This window comes from Hyperoodon ampullatus (genome assembly GCF_949752795.1).
Source record: "Hyperoodon ampullatus genome assembly, chromosome: 7".
Taxonomy (NCBI): Eukaryota; Metazoa; Chordata; class Mammalia; order Artiodactyla; family Ziphiidae; genus Hyperoodon; species Hyperoodon ampullatus.
The window spans coordinates 79,458,637-79,474,256 of record NC_136920.1 but is presented as its reverse complement, the minus strand read 5'-3'; the positions used below and the strand labels follow the sequence as shown (position 1 = coordinate 79,474,256).

Sequence of the window (15,620 nt, the reverse complement as noted above, 5' to 3'; positions counted from 1 at the left end):
TACAAGGACACCAGTCATATCAGTTAGGGCCCCACCATTATGACCTCATTTAACCATAATTATGTTTTTAAAGTCCCTGTCTCCAAACAGCCACATTGGGAGATGGGGCATCAACATACGAATTTTAGGGAACACAATTCAGTCCATAACAATTTTAATTTGTATTTCCCTAATTACTGATAGGCTGAGAATCCTTTCATTTGTTTAATAGTGGCCTATGTTTCCTATTCTGTGAAGTCCAGAGAATATCTTTTGTCCATTTTTCTACTGTTTATCTTTTTCTTACTTATTTGTATTGTTTTTTAAATACAAGCAAATAATCTTTGGTCAGCTATATATGACACAAATAAGTTATTTCATACCTTCTAACTTTTTTAATCTTGTCTTTTGATAAATAGCGGCTCTCAATTTTAATGAAATCAAATTTATCTTTTAGCTTAGTGTCTTTTTGTTCTACTTAAAATGTCCTTCCCTAGTTTAATGCTACCCAGATATAGTATATTTTCTTCTGAAAGTTCTAGTGTATCTTTGTTGTATATTCAAGCCATTAATGCACGTACAATCGACTTGTCTGTATTATCCAATTTCTTTGTTTTCTTATGAATAATTAAGTTTTCCAGGACCATTTTGGAATGAATGGATTTTTTAGGTGTGTCTGAGCTGTCCTTGACCATTCACATAAATTTCAGAATTGGCAATCCTGTAAAACCACTATTAAGTATTTTTATTGTAATTGTATTGACTATATAAATTAAGTTGGGGGAAACTTACACCATTATGATGAGTCTTTTCTATCCATAAACAAGATGTACCTCTCCATTTATTTAAGACTTCTTTACTATCTTTCAATAAGGTTTTATTTTCTCCATAAATGTCTTGCACATTTTTATTTAGATTTATTCCTAGGTAGTTTTTTTTTCCATTTTAAATAATTTTTAAGCTCTCTCTTTGTTCCTGGATTATAGAAATCCAATAGATTTTTGCATCTTGAGCTTATATCTAGCCATCTTGCTAATATTGTTTTTTAGTAAGAGAGGATTTTCTTAGCAAAGAGGAATAAATGTAAAATTAAGTAAAAAGGTTATGGGTCAGCTCTGGTCAATAGAACTTTCCATGATAATGGAAATGTTCTTAGTGCTGTCAAAAACGACAGCCATTAGTCACATGTGTTTTTAAATTTTTAAAGGTAAGTTCAATAAAATTAAAATTTCAGTTCCTAAGTCAAACTTGCCCACATTTCAAGTATTTAATAGCCACTTGTGACTAATGGACACTATACTGGACATTGTATCTCTAGACTATTAGACTGTGAAGCCATGGCGTCCCGGGATTTTATCTTTGTCAATGGCATAGTGAGATCTTTCATGTGACAGTTATTCTGTTATTAAAAAGAGAAGTTACTTAACCTAGTCGTCCCTAACTTTTTGAAATAATCCAACATAGCTTTCACCATCCATGAATTTCTTGAATCATATTTATGTTTCTAAACTATTTCTTATGTCATGTGTTCACTTTGTAGCAAGTTCATTGTCCTAAAATGGCACATACTAAAGTATCAAGAGGTTCCCTTATTCCTGATAAGCTGTGATTGGATGAAGAAGACCTTGTTACCCTGCCTATCTGATTTTTATTATAATCAGATGTTAATCTGTATCAGTCTCCATATTCAAAATTCACCTTCAAAATTATATGTTATTCCCATGATGGTTGTCTTTATTTCATTTAGCTAGTATCATGACCTTATAAATGCAGTTTTGGTCATTTTCTACTAAAACCTCATATTTATCTGTGTGGAAATACATCTCCTACTTGTTTGCCCTCTTATAAACTCTTCCTGTAATTTAATCCTCATGAGCTTTAGTTCCCCTAATTTTAATTACTTAATATTTTGTAAAACATTTAAGAGATCACTGGTATGCTCTTTTTTTCAATCATCTATACATTTAAACAGTGTGTTGCAATAAGAAATAGTACTGGTAATCAGAAGACCAGAGTCCTAGTTTTACCCATAAAAATGAACTACATGTGCATTTAAATAAGTTTTATATAAGGTTATATAAGGTTTATTCTGATTCTAAAATTGTTATGATTATTTAGAAAATTATGTTTGAAATATGACATTATTCAAAACCAATAGAGGTTTGAAATCTATTAAAAATCTACAAAGAATTCAACTATTTCACCTTTTTCCCTGATTTGATATTAAACTGTAATCCTTCATCTTTCACTTACAGCATGCTGTAGCTGCTGTTGACACAAAGACAAAATATAATGTCTAAATATTGTGTACTTGTTTTTTAAATGAATACTTTTGTTTAAAATTGTCTTTTACATAGATTCTTGATTCCCTTTTCACAACTTTTCCATTCCCCATGCTACTGCAATCAATCACTCATGATAGAAAATTATTCTCTTTTCTGTTTGCTAAAGCTCTTTTTAAAATACCAAGTTTCAAATGATCATCAATTCAAGAAACTTTGGGAAATGAACCTCATAATTTCCAGAATGAATATGTTGTTTCACTGGCTACCAGGACACCATCCTCTCCTAGATTTCTCCCCTCTCACTCACCATTCCTTGGCAGTCTCCCTTGGTGATGCCTCCCATCCCTCAACGTCTGTTAGAATGCCCTAAGGCTCATTCCTGGCCCCCTTCACTCTCCATCTACCTTAACTACTCATGAGTTTTAATCTAGTCCCATTACTTTAATGGGAAGATGACTTATGACTCCCCAATTCATACTTCTAGCCCTAAGCACTCACCTAACCTCCAGACTCCTAATTCCAATTTCCCACTAAATATCTCCAATCTATGCATAATAGACATGTCAAACTTAGCGAATAAAACTAAATATTTTGCTTTGATCCATCCATTGCACTCCAGTTTTCCCTGGCTCCATAACTCATCCAGTTGCTCAGGCCAAAAATGTTAGATTCATCCTTAAACTCTCACTTTCCCACAATTCCTATGTCCAGTCCATCAGAAATTCTTGCCAGTCTAACTTGAAAATACATCCTGAATCCACCTACCTCTCACCTTACTCTTGCCGTCTTTACTTACTCCAAGCCATCATTGCTTGCCTCATCTAATGCAATAGGCAGCCTCTTCCACAACCTCCTTGCTTCCTCCCCTCTTGCCCCAATCCTTATAGTCTATAACCAATACAATAGCCAGAATAATCACAAAAAAAACGTGAATCATAATACATTATTTCCCAAAACCTGTTCCCATCACTTTAGAATAAAAATTAAACTTTTTACCTGTCCCACATGCTTTATTCAGTATTTCTTCTGCCCTACTCCCCAAGCTCGTTTACTACTACTATTCTCTCACACACACATCCAGATTTTCTTTCTGCAGTGGCTTTCCCAACATCGGGGCCTTTGTACTTGCTATTCCCTAAAACCTGGAAGATTTTAAAAATCTGTAAGATTCCTCCAAGCAAGATCTTAGAAGGTATTTACATTTCATTTTGTAGAGACATTTGGTAGAAGACATTTTTGCAGAAGATTGATACATTTTACTTTGGCGGCTATTCACACATCTGGCAATTTCCAAGTTGGTTAAATAACAAATGTGAATTGATGAAGCTAAAATAAAAGAACTGTAGTTGGTGAGACCTATGTGTTTTAAACCGTGAACTTTGAGGAATTGTAGACATGCACACTACACCATGGTTTCAGTGTTAATGTGTGAGAATTAGCTAAGGTATTTTCCAAATACTCATTACTCTCTAAAGAGCTTCTGAGCAGGAAATCAGAACAGGGCCTGTGGACCTGAATTTTATCTAGTACCACAGTTGATTCTGTTGCAGATGGTTTTCAGTCAGCCCTTTGAGAGACACCAAGCTGGGGTATTTGCCCAGATATGATTACCAATGGTCATGCAAGTCACCAATGAGATACAATCGAGAATCAACAAATGACTGAAAAGAGTGACACAAGAAGAAGAGGATCCAGTAAGGACCAGTAGAGACGCTATCCCAAGCACTCTTGGCTAGGAGTTTTACAAATCCATTCATATAAATGGATGATAGTTAACAGCCAAATGGCACTGCATATTTTTTTAAGTTGCTGAGTATTAAAGTGTATGGCTAAGCATCATAAGTTTTGTTAAATTATATTTTGGTTGCTATAAAATTAGGGGTACATTGTGTGTCATAGATGTAGGGATACAGATGTGTAACTATATGTCGTTGTTTCAGTTCTTCAGCTGATACTTCATAATGTCTTTGCAACTTCTAAATGAAGGACCTCTTCAAATATTGTTTAGAAAGAAAAGGTGCCTGTTCATCCCTGTCCACCTCCCTTTCTTCATCCCCTTCCTTGTCCCTTCCCTTCTTTTTTTTTATATCTTTATTGGAGTATAACTGCTTTATAGTATTGTGATCCCTTCCCTTCTTGAACAAATTAGTCCATGAAGTGAGGTAAAATAACCCTTTGTCAGCATGGGGGAGGTGGGCATTCAAGGAACCACATGACTTGGCATTGGGTCTCAGAGTCTGAGAAAGGGGAGAGGATGTCTGCATACGGGAGCCTGGAGTTGACTGCTGAAGTCTGATTCGTGTGAAAGGGCATCCACATGAGGAAGTGGCCTTGGCAACCACTCTGTACAGATTGTCATAACCCGTGCCAGGTGGAGAAAATGTGTGGATGGGAAAGTGGCAGCTACAAGAATTTACTTAAATACAGGAAGATTGATCAAATAATTAAGGATATTAAGAATATGGTAATCAGTGTTATTTTAATATCTGTGGAGGGAGTTAAAATATGAAAAGGGCAAAAACTAGAATGAAAGGGTGTTGAAAGGGAATGGAGGATGTTAATGTGAACACATGATTTTCAATATAGAGACATTATAGAAATAAACATAGACTATATGTATGCATATGTTTATGAATGTGTTTGTGAATATGTGTAAATGGTTATGAATATGTGTTTTCATATGTGTGTATGTATATATGTACATAAATCCCCTAGCTCTGCCTATTGAGAGTACCTGGGACCACTGCTTCCCAAGAGCAATGAATACACCTAGTGTCCAGATCTTGGTTTCTAAATACAGCTCTCCAACTGAAGGAACTAAAGGTCTTTGGAGAAATGGCTGATTCTAGAACCACTACAGGGAAAATATAAGATGACCCTAGAACATACTATTGTTTCAAGAAGTAAGGGATCAGCCATAAAAAGAAACGCAATTGAGTTATTTGTAGTGAGGTGGATGGACCTAGAGTCTGTCATACAGAATGAAGTAAGTCAGAAAGAGAAAGACAAATACCGTATGCTAACACGTATATATGGAATCTAAAAAAAAAAATGTCATGAAGAACCTAGGGGTAAGACAGGAATAAAGACACAGACCTACTAGAGAATGGACTTGAGGATATGGGGAGGGGGAAGGATAAGCTGTGACAAAGTGAGAGAGCGGCATGGACATATATACGCTACCAAACGTAAGATAGATAGCTAGTGGGAAGCAGCCGCATAGCACAGGGAGATCAGCTCGGTGCTTTGTGACCACCTAGAGGGTTGGGGTAAGGAGGGTGGGAGGGAGGGAGATGCAAGAGGGAGGGGATATGGGGATGTATGTATATGTATAGCTGATTCACTTTGTTCTAAAGCAGAAACTAACACACCATTGTAAAGCAATTATACTCCAATAAAGATGTTAAAAAAAAAAAGAAGAAGAAGGGAGATATCAAAGAATAATTGGGAAACATCAAAGGATATAGAAGCCAAACTGAAGGGGTTTCCACTGGACAAATCTTGAACAATCTAAGCCTCAAAATAAATAATGGTAGAAACGTATTATAGTCAATTGAATAAAATAGGAGTCTATGAGTTCATACTGATTTAAATCATTAAATTGAATAAATTATGTTTGATGAGGAACAGGATATTTACATAATTACAAAGTGCCTTACCACAAAAATTATTAATAATGAAGGAGAAAAAAATAACTTTACAATGGAGAAGACTGGGTGATATACACCTTAATCAAATGAGTAAAATAATATTCCAGTAAGGTTACAAGTTAAAAGTTTGCCGAAATTGTTTGATAGGAAGCAGTGAGAAGAACAGAGCTTCACCACTGTGTTATTCCTGCCAACTACACATATCCTGAATAATCATGAGACAAATACAAACAGCTAAATCCTACAAAATAGCTGATCCATATTCTTTAAAATTTTCTAGTTTATGAAATTCAAGGGAAGCCTGAGAAAATTTTCCAGATTAAAAAACTAAAGAGACAGGACAACTAAATGCAACATGCGACACTGGGCTGATCCTTTCATTATGAAGGACATGATTGGGATAATTGACAAAACTTGAAAGGGGTCTGAGGATTAGTAGCTCTGTAGTCATGTGTCAGTGTTAATTTCCTGATTTTCATGATTATATTTGGATATATGTTTGTAGGAAATACTAGAGGATTTGGGGGAGACATTGCATTGTGTTGGCAACTACTCTCAAATGGTTTGGGAAATAAATTATTTTTATTGTCATTTCAACCTTTCTTTAATTTTTGAGATTGTTAAAAGAAGGCAAACAAAGGAGAAGACCCCTGAGTCAGGTAACCCTCCTTTTCCTGGCGACTCCCATAGTTAAAAGCTCAGTTTACAATGGTGGTCAGTTTTTCAGTCTATTTGTGCTAATTTCTGTTACTAACAACATAGCATCTTATTTTCTATTTGAGGTTTTTGGATTTTTCCTAATTATGCTTTTGCTTTTTATTCTATCAAATGTCTATGAATTTGATAAAGTCCTCGGTATTAACACAAAATCAGTAAGATTCATAAAAATAAAAATAAGTTCTTGGAGAAATTTATAAATTTCTACCTGCATTCAAATTGGAGTAAGTTGGCAAGAAATTTATAGGGGGAAAATACTATACTATTTCCCATTCAGAAACTCAAAATGGTTGCACGTGTTTATCCTGTAAGAGGCCTGTGATGAAACAGCAGGATGAAGGCTATATGTCCAAACTTAAATGCAATCTTTTAAATCACCTTTCATGTCAGGCCATGTAAGAACTGGGCAATTCAAGAAGTAAATTAGAACAATTCTTATTTTCAATAATTTCTTAGGTCAACACTTAGAATAATGAAAAACTTATCTTTAACTCCAAGAAATCTGGACAGTTATTAAAGCAAATGTGTTGTCCTACTGGCCTACACCTGGTTATAAACAGCAGTACGACTTCAGAAAACCCTGGATACTGAGTGGACTTTCTAAATATAGCTTTTTCTTTCTATAAAGGTGTTTTACAAGAATGCTATCTTTTGTGAAAATGTGGCCTTTATAAAGGGTACACTAAGGTCTGTGACTTTTAGACCTAGAAAAGATTTGAAATATTTTCCTGGCCTGGGAATCCACATTTTAGAGGCATAGAAAGAGAAACCCAATGAAATTAAATATTTTGCCCACCATCAAATGGCAAACAAGCAATAACGACAGCACTCAAGCCTCTGTCTTCTAAATCCATTGAATGCAGCATAAATAGATTGCAATAACTGCTGATTTTCATTGTCCTCAACACTACATTTCTTCTGTGCCTTATCCCTCTTCTTTTAAGAGGGATGACAACATTATCTGCAAACTTTATCTATAACTATTTTTTTTAATTTTGCTGTTTTGTAACTCATTTTTGAAAAATTCTGTTTCTATGTTGAAAATGTGTAAGGACATTTACCTTCTTTCTTGAAACACCTTTGCCTGCATTTATCACATTTTATTTTGAACTATTGTGTAGCAATAAGTACAAAAGCGCGTCTAGTAGAAGAGATAATGTCAGAGGCAACAAGGTGTGTGTATGGGGGGGGGTCGGGGTTAGAGTTGACATACCTTAAGGGAGATGAGGAGAGAGGGAAGAGAATAGAAATTTTATTTATTTGAAAAAATATGATGGCAAGTTAGAGAATTTTGGCTAAACTTAATACAATATAGCTTTCCTTAACTTAAATTCCGGGTTAACTTCCACTGTTTACATTGCCACAGACTAGGGAATAAACAAAGCAAAGACATTTTTGGTACCACCATTTTGTGTTAATTTCATAAAGATTTCTACGAGACTTTTAAAAAATAAATTGAAAAACGAAAGTCTTGTCTTTAGCTTATTTTCCCTGCATGCTTGCACTTTAATAAGTTGATAAATGACACTTAAACTCAATAGTTATGATTAATTCTGTCCCACAATTTTTAAAAGCACTGGGGATTGTGTGCGCGTGCATGCGCGCACCTTTACAACCAGTAAAATAAAGTTCTTGATCAAAAAATTATTATCACTTAGACTATTGAATAAAATCAGATATGATAGAGGGGCCAGCTGTTGATAGGTTTAAAAGTCACCCTAGGTGATTAATTCATGCAGCAGTGTTGCACGTTTCTCTTTAGATGAAGCACTTAGAAGTATAACCAAGCTTGGCTCTAATTTCATATCTGAGACCTGTTTTATTTAGAGTTCTTTGGCAAGTGCTTGCTCTGTGTTTTTATAGTCTTTGGTTGTGCTATAAAAATGTCAAAATTATGAATTAACAGATATGCAAAAGTGAAATCCTAGAAGATAGGATAAACATGAAGTCCTCTAATTATCACTCAAATAAGTTTGGTTGACACAGAACTGGGAATCAGATAAAGACATTAATAATTCATAATGCTGAAGTTAAAATCTTCTAGTTACAGTACAAAAGAAATCCTAATTTGTACCACAAGGTAATGAATTCAGTACTTTTCATTTGTTAAATATTTGCTTATTACCCTGCACCGTGCATATAACACTGTTGCCAAATTTGGAGGGCAAACAGGAAAAACAGACACTCTCTACCCTCAAGTTGTTTATACTGCAGTCAGTGAAATTTCTCTACTTTGAGATCTTTTAATTCCTCAGTTCATTGTAACATCTTCTTCAGATGAATTGTTTTTTATTTGTTAAAACCAATGTTTAGCACTTTAAATAGTTTCTTCAATGTTCCTGATGGTGAAATAGAGTCATCATACTAATTCCAATACTAATTACAGAGTTGATAGGAGAAATGCTCAAGATTGATAGTAAAGTGATTTCGATAATCTACAAAATGTCTTGAGGTTTCCCAGATAACAACTTGTCTCCCAGACAAAAATGCACTTATTATTGATATTCCAAGCTTATAAAAAATTTTGTACTTTAATCATATAGCGATTTTACAACATCTTTTCATTCACATTTTAAGATATTTTGTTCAGTAGATTATCTCATTTTGAAACTATTGATTTATATATACATACTATGTAAATAGTAATATATATTTCTCAATGACTAGATTAGTGCTTTCTTAACTACTTAAATTTGTTTAATTCATATTGTTGTTCTTCAGCATTTCTTTTACTCACTGGAGCCTATCCCACTGACTTCAAAAAGCCTGAAAACTCTGAAAATCCCATTTAAAGTAACTGTATGGAAAATCGTTAAAATAACATATAATAATGGTAGAGAAGAAGTGTATTTAACATTGTGCTGAGATTATTCCATTAATAAAGAGATTAATCAATAATTCTAACATTCAGACATATAATAAAAATGAAAAACAATCATAATACTGAGCAATGACATTTTCAATAAAGGGAGATGTTAAATATTGTGTAGGAAACGAGAATCTGCAAAGCAGATAAGTTGGCAATGATTATACATATATTTAAAATACGTTGAAACAGTCATAGACAGTTTTTCTTTTTGGATGGAAAGAGGCATATTGAAGTGTTTAAGCACTACTTCAACTGGAATAGATATTTAGACACTATACAGAAAACACATGATTGCAGAAGAGCAGATATTAGCAGGTGTGTGAATGTGTATGTCTTGAATTAATGCATTTTCTTTTATTCAAAAAGGAGAATGCCAAATTTACTTTAAAGGTGGCATTGTGATATGTTAAAGTTCCATTCTTAGACTTTTGCTGCTGTTACTGTTCCTTTAGTATTCACCAAAGAGTACCGTCCTGTCATTTATCCAAGTTAGAAATCTAGAAGCAAACCTAGGATTCTCATTATAGGGTCCCCTACCTTCATGCTCCCCCCTCAAGAAGTAACAAATTCTTGGCTCTCCTATATAGGAAAGCTCTCTCCAATGTACGCCTGCTCTGTAACTCTCCGGGTCTCGGCGCGCGGCTGGGAGAGCCGCCCCCGCCGCCCCCGCCGCCCCCCATCCCCTCGGCTCAGGATCAACGGGCCGCCCGCGCCGCCGCCGCCGCCCAAGTCGGTCTCTCACTCGCCCAGGACGCGCGCCCGGGCGGGGTGTGCGCAGCCAACTCGGTCCAAGCGGGGGAGGGGAGGACATGGGGCGAGGAGGACGCCACCCAAGTGGTCTGGGGTTCGGACCCAGATAGGCGAAACGCGCCGGGAATCGATGACGGCTGGGGAAACTCGGGCAAACCTTTCTTGGGGAATCACCCCTCCGACACCCCACCGCCCAGGCGCTGCAACGGAGGGTGAGCGGAGGCTGGGGGAGCTCAAATTTGCGAGAGCTGGAGGAGGCGTCGGGCAGGCGGCTGTCGCCCGAGCGCTGCGCCTGCGGGGGGAGGGGAGGAGGCTGCTGGGAGGGAGGGCGAGCTAGAGGGCGGAGGGAGGGAGGGGGAGGAGGAAGAGGAGGGAACCAGGGAGGGGGGACGCGTTGGGATCGCGGCGCGCGGCGTCAGACGGAGCCTGGGCTCCCAGCGGCGAGGTGAGGCGGAGCTACGCTCCTTGCTGAACGCGAACCGAGCTCTGCGGCAGCGGGGAAGACGCGCCGGAGCCCAGACCGCGACCGAGAGCGGGAGCGGGAGCGAGGCGGCAGCGGCGGCGGAGGGGGAGCCCGCAAGCTGCCGGGCGGGGAGCCCAAGCCGCGCTGTCGCCGCGCAGGGAAGACTTGGCCAACACACTCACACACACACGTTCACACACCCAGCCCGAGCTGGCGCTCGCGGCTAATCGTCAACATGGCGCTGGGGCTCCTGCCCGAGCGCGGGCGGCAGCAGCGGCGACGCGAGAGCTGCCGAGCCCGGCCGAGCCCGGCCGAGCCCGGCCCAGCCGCCGGAGCCTGGAGGATCGCGCGGGGCTGTCGCCACCTGCCCGGAAGCTTTGAGCCCGCCCCGCCCCGCCCCCGCCCCCACCCCCACCCCCACCCGGCCCAGAGCCCACCCCTCGGCGGGGCAGACCCCGAGGGCAGCCGGCTGGCAGCAGACGGCGAGGGAGGCGAGCGGGCGCGGCGCCGCGAGCGGGTTGCGGGCAGCGGGGGACGGCAAACTTTGCAGTTCGCCGCGCTTCCCCGGCCCGGCCCCTTCTCCCATCGCCAACGTCGCCACCCGACTTTCCTCCAACCCCGCACACCTCTCCCCACCCACCCCGCCTCCCGTCGCTCCTCCTCGCCGCCTCGACTCTGCTCCGGGGAAAACTTCAAAGCGCCGGATCGCAGGCTCCCTGCTTACTCCCCGGCTGGGGACTTCAGGTCAGTGCCCGGAACACCTTTCCCCGCGGAGGCCGCGCGGGCTGGCGGGCGTGCGTGCGGCGGGCTGCAGTCGGCCCCCTCCCTCGGGGCCCAGACTAGCGGCGGGTGGCTCCTCTGACTCTCTCGCGTACCCCTCGAAGCTTGTGCCTCGCGCTTCACTTTGGCTGCTTTGCTCGCTTTCGTTTTTATTTCCTAGCTGTAAGTTATTAAAAATGCAGCCAACCTAAGCGGCCCGGCGTGGGCTTCGGGGAGGGAGGGGCGCGGCGGGGGCGGACTGCCGCCCCCCTGGGGGCTGGGAGGAGAGCAGGGAGTTCGCGGAGTGGAAGTTTGCAGGCAGTGTGTGCCTGTGTGCGCGGGAGCGCGGTCGTCGCTGAGTGCCGCGAGTCGGGCGTGGGGGGCGGGGGGGGTGAGCTAGGCTGGAAGTTGGGAAGCTCGGCTCGTCGTTAGCTCGCTAGCAGGAAAGGGAGGGCGGCGGGTTCCCGTCTGCTTTCTTTTTCGACTCGGGAAAGAACTGTAAAAACCTCCAGCCGCCGCTGCCTCGTCTCGCCTCTCCGGGAGCAGCTCGTTCTTGCTCGTGGAACGACGGCGTGTGCGTGCGCGAGGGTGTGTGTGGCGGGCGCCCCGGGCCGAGCCGAGCTCGACCTGCCCCCGCTGCCGCGCGACTCGGGAGGGGAGTCCCGGTTTTTTGTTTTTTTTGGGGCTTTTTTTGGCTTGCTCCAAAGCGTGAATCACGTGGATTAAAAAAAAAAAATACTAGGAAATGGAGCAGAGCGAGGGGTTCCAACTCTGCCCGCCCGCCCGCCAGCCAGTCAGGTCAGACGCTTTGTTTTCTAAATGTTCTTTTAAAATTGTAATCTGCCACCCTGGTCCACCCCCACCTTCCCCGCGACGTCGTGGGGTTGGTTTTAAGTTGTGAGACCCCAGGGGTGGGGGTAGATCGTGCGGGGGCGGGGGCGGCGGCGGGCAGGGGGGCGAGACCTGGGTCCTCCTCTGGGTAGCGTGGAGTCCGGTGGAAAGCCCTGTAGGGCGGGTGCGAGTCTGCGGCCGGAGGAAGTTGGTCCCACTCGGAGGGCGTGCGGCGCAGAGGCTGAGGGCGAAGAGGAACTTGCGCCCCCGGGCGCGATCCTCGGCCGAGGCGGGGAGGGCGAGGCGCCGCTGCGCCTTGGGGCCCGCGCTCGGAGCAGGCGGGCGGCTGCGCTGCAGAGCCTCCGCCAACTAGGGGTCTCGGGGCGGCGGCGACGTGCTCCTGCTGTTTACCAAGCAAGCCCCGGGGCGCCGTGTGCGGAGTAGGGCGGCTCGAGGCACGCGTGGTCCCGGCGGGCTTCGCGCCACCTGCACTCTGGAGTGGGCACGTCCCCGGGTCCCTGAGACGGCTGAGCCTGGCCGCGTGTAGGCCGAAGCCGGGGCGAGGCTTAATTTGCAGTTAATGAATCTTTTCCAGAAAGTCCGCGATCTCCAGCTAGAGGCTGTGAGTGCCCGCGCGCGAGGGCGCGCGCCGCCGGCGTCTAAAGGGTTGGGGGGTTGCGGGGATGGAAGAGCGAAGGAGGGGGGAGGGTTATGTGTATTTAAAAACAAACCTTAAAAAAAGAAACCAGCGCGCTTCAAATAGGTATTCGTACAGCCTCTTGTGTCTAGAGTAGACAGCTCAGGGTTTTAGCTGTTTTGTTTGTTTGTTTTTTTCTTTTTTTGAGAGAAGGCCAGAGGAGGGGTAGTGGTATTTGCTTCTAGGGGTAGTCTCTGGAGAAAAATCCTTAAAATGACTTAGGAATAAAAACGAGGAGGAAATGGCCCACCCCAGAAGGTGGTGGGTGGTGAACGCAGACAGACTTGGGTATTTGTAGCCATGTGACACTTGCTGTGGCACTGGAAACGGACACCGCGGGCCGAAATCAATCCTTAGGAGGTGTTGGATTCGGTTTGGCCAACAGAATTGCTTGTGTGGAAGGCATTTTAATTGTCGGCCTCCGAGACTCCTGTACGTGGACACTTGGAAAACACATTTGCTTCTCGACCCTTCCCACTCCACCCCCGACCCGTTATCTGGTCTGGGCTTTGCAGTGTCGGTTCCCTTGTTTATTTTGGGCATGATTTCACCGCGAGGAGGAAGCGGGGAGATGGCGGTGATTAATATGCCGTCCAGGTTTAATCCGAGGCTGGCCTTTAGTGTGCGGGTTTACGCCGCCACTCACCGGGATTGCCTGGGGTAGTGGCGGGGGGGGGGGCGCGGGGTTCGGGCGCCAGGCGCTCCGCGGGCAGGTCGGGGTTGGGGCTCGGACGGCCCCAGCGCCGTCCTTTGAGGCAGTGTCACCAGTAGGTGACTGAGAGTTAATTAAGAAGTGTTCTCCGGATCAATGGGCCGCACAGCTCATTAGTGATTCTCTCCAGCCCTTTGCAGGGCCGGCCGGGCCTGTGCCTCCCACACAGGCCGGGACCCCGCGGCCCGGGCTGCGGAGAGCGCCTCTGGGAAGTGGGGAGGGATGGGCGGCGAGGGGCGACCGGGAGGTGAGTGTAACTTGGCCGGGCGGCGCGTTGCGTGCGGCGCCTCGAGGCCCGCGCAGCCCGCTCTTTCTTCTTGCTCTCGGTCGCCTCGACTGTGTCTTTAACTCGCTCCCGCTCGCGTCGCTGCCTGGCTGCTCCTCCCCGCCTCCCTCGCCTATCTCTTGTTCTCTAAGCACGATGCCTGTGCTCCCCGCCCAGTTTGGGATTAGACAAGATAAAAATCGGACTGCCCAGCGCGCAGAGCTGTGACTGTGCCCCGGCAGCCGGGCTGGCGGGAGCGCTGTGGGCCGGGGCCGGGGCGGACCCGCTGTGCGCTCGGGGCAGCCCGAGCCCGCAGAGTCCCACCCCGACCCTGCAGGCGCGGTCACGCTCCAGCGTTCTGTCTGTCTGGGGGCGGGCCGCGGAGGCGGCGGCAGACTCCCGTGAGCGAGCGAGCCTTCGGGCCCAGCGACCAGGGTGGAGGCAAGGCTGCGAGGGTTTCTCTTAACCCTTTAAAGACGATAGGGAGCGTGGGGGTGGGGAGTGTAGTCGAAATTCCTGGAGGCAAAGTAGCCCCCTGGGGAGAGGAGGCGGGAGTCTGGGCTTAGGGTTTTCCTTTCTCTTCTGTGTATGCAATCTCACATCCTGGTACATTGGGCTCGATTCTTCGACGAACCAAATGCAGCTGCTAGGTGATCTAATTTGACCCGATACTTCTCAATGGGGAAGGTGTGAACACACACAGTGGGCACCCTCACTTAAGGAAGTGAGTTGGGGAGATGCAGAGGTTAGACCTTACCGTTCCCAGCGGCCCAGTATGTGACGGTCTGCTCAGAGCTTTAGTCAGTGGGGCCTCTGACCGAGAGTGTTGCCTACCAAAGACCCAAGCCTGAAATGCCTGTCCAGTGCGTACAGGTATGCGTCGGAGAGAGCAAAGGGGTCCTTGAGTTGTCTATGGAAATAAAAACACTTTTAACCATGAACTTGTGGAGAGTTCAAATAAGATATGTGCAGGGAGGCAGCCTCCAAACAGGAGTCGGACAGCGATGTGTACAAGATCGATCATTTGTATACACATCCATGGGGTCAACATTGAATGGGTCTAAAAATTTAATACAACTCTGCAGGCATTGGTCTCGTTCTTTCCCTGAGGTAGACCCCTGAGGTAGGTGGGTTACCCTATAGAGAAATGAATCATTAGTCACACTCCTCTCTCCTTCCCCCTCCTCTTCCTTTTAGGGTTTGTAGTCTTAGGGGATCCTCTAGTTACCTTAAACTGCAAACCCATATTGGTCTGGGAACGAGCCCCATTATAGGCAAAGCAAGAATGTAAGTCGTGGGGAGGTGTACGTGTTAGACAGGAATGCACAGATTAAGATGTGCGCCTGAATGACATGTGCTGAGACAAATCAAGACCCTTGGGCTCTGGTGCCCACATGGAACAAGAGATAGAGAAGAGAGAAAGAACTGGCCGCGAGGAATGTAAACATGGGTATGCAAATACTGAGACCTAGAGCGAGATTCTAGGAGAAAATCCCAGACTTTGTTGAGCTGGAAACTGGAGCAGGATTTCTGTAAGTTCGTTCGAGAGACAAAAGCCCATTTAAAGGTGTGAAGAGGGTCACTTGGAAACACAAAAAGCATTCACATGCATACATCCATGCTTAGATACACAGGCTGAATGA

At 44.3% G+C, this 15,620-nt stretch overlaps 1 protein-coding gene and 1 pseudogene across 2 annotated transcripts in view; one reads left to right on the top strand and one right to left on the bottom strand.

Moving 5' to 3' along the window:
* Nucleotides 1–2,607, bottom strand: part of LOC307055635 (ferritin light chain-like) — a 40,144-nt pseudogene extending 37,537 nt beyond the window's left edge. Inside the window, exon 1 of the transcript in view lies at nucleotides 2,572–2,607. The product of the transcript in view is annotated as a ferritin light chain-like (transcript). The remainder of the gene's footprint in view (nucleotides 1–2,571) is intronic.
* An 8,602-nt stretch (nucleotides 2,608–11,209) lies between these two features.
* The window catches only part of LOC307056526 (BCL-6 corepressor-like), a 42,456-nt gene continuing 38,045 nt past the window's right edge, over nucleotides 11,210–15,620 (top strand). Inside the window, 1 exon segment of the mRNA XM_079709342.1 lies at nucleotides 11,210–11,457. The gene's annotated coding sequence lies outside the window, so the exon portion shown is untranslated.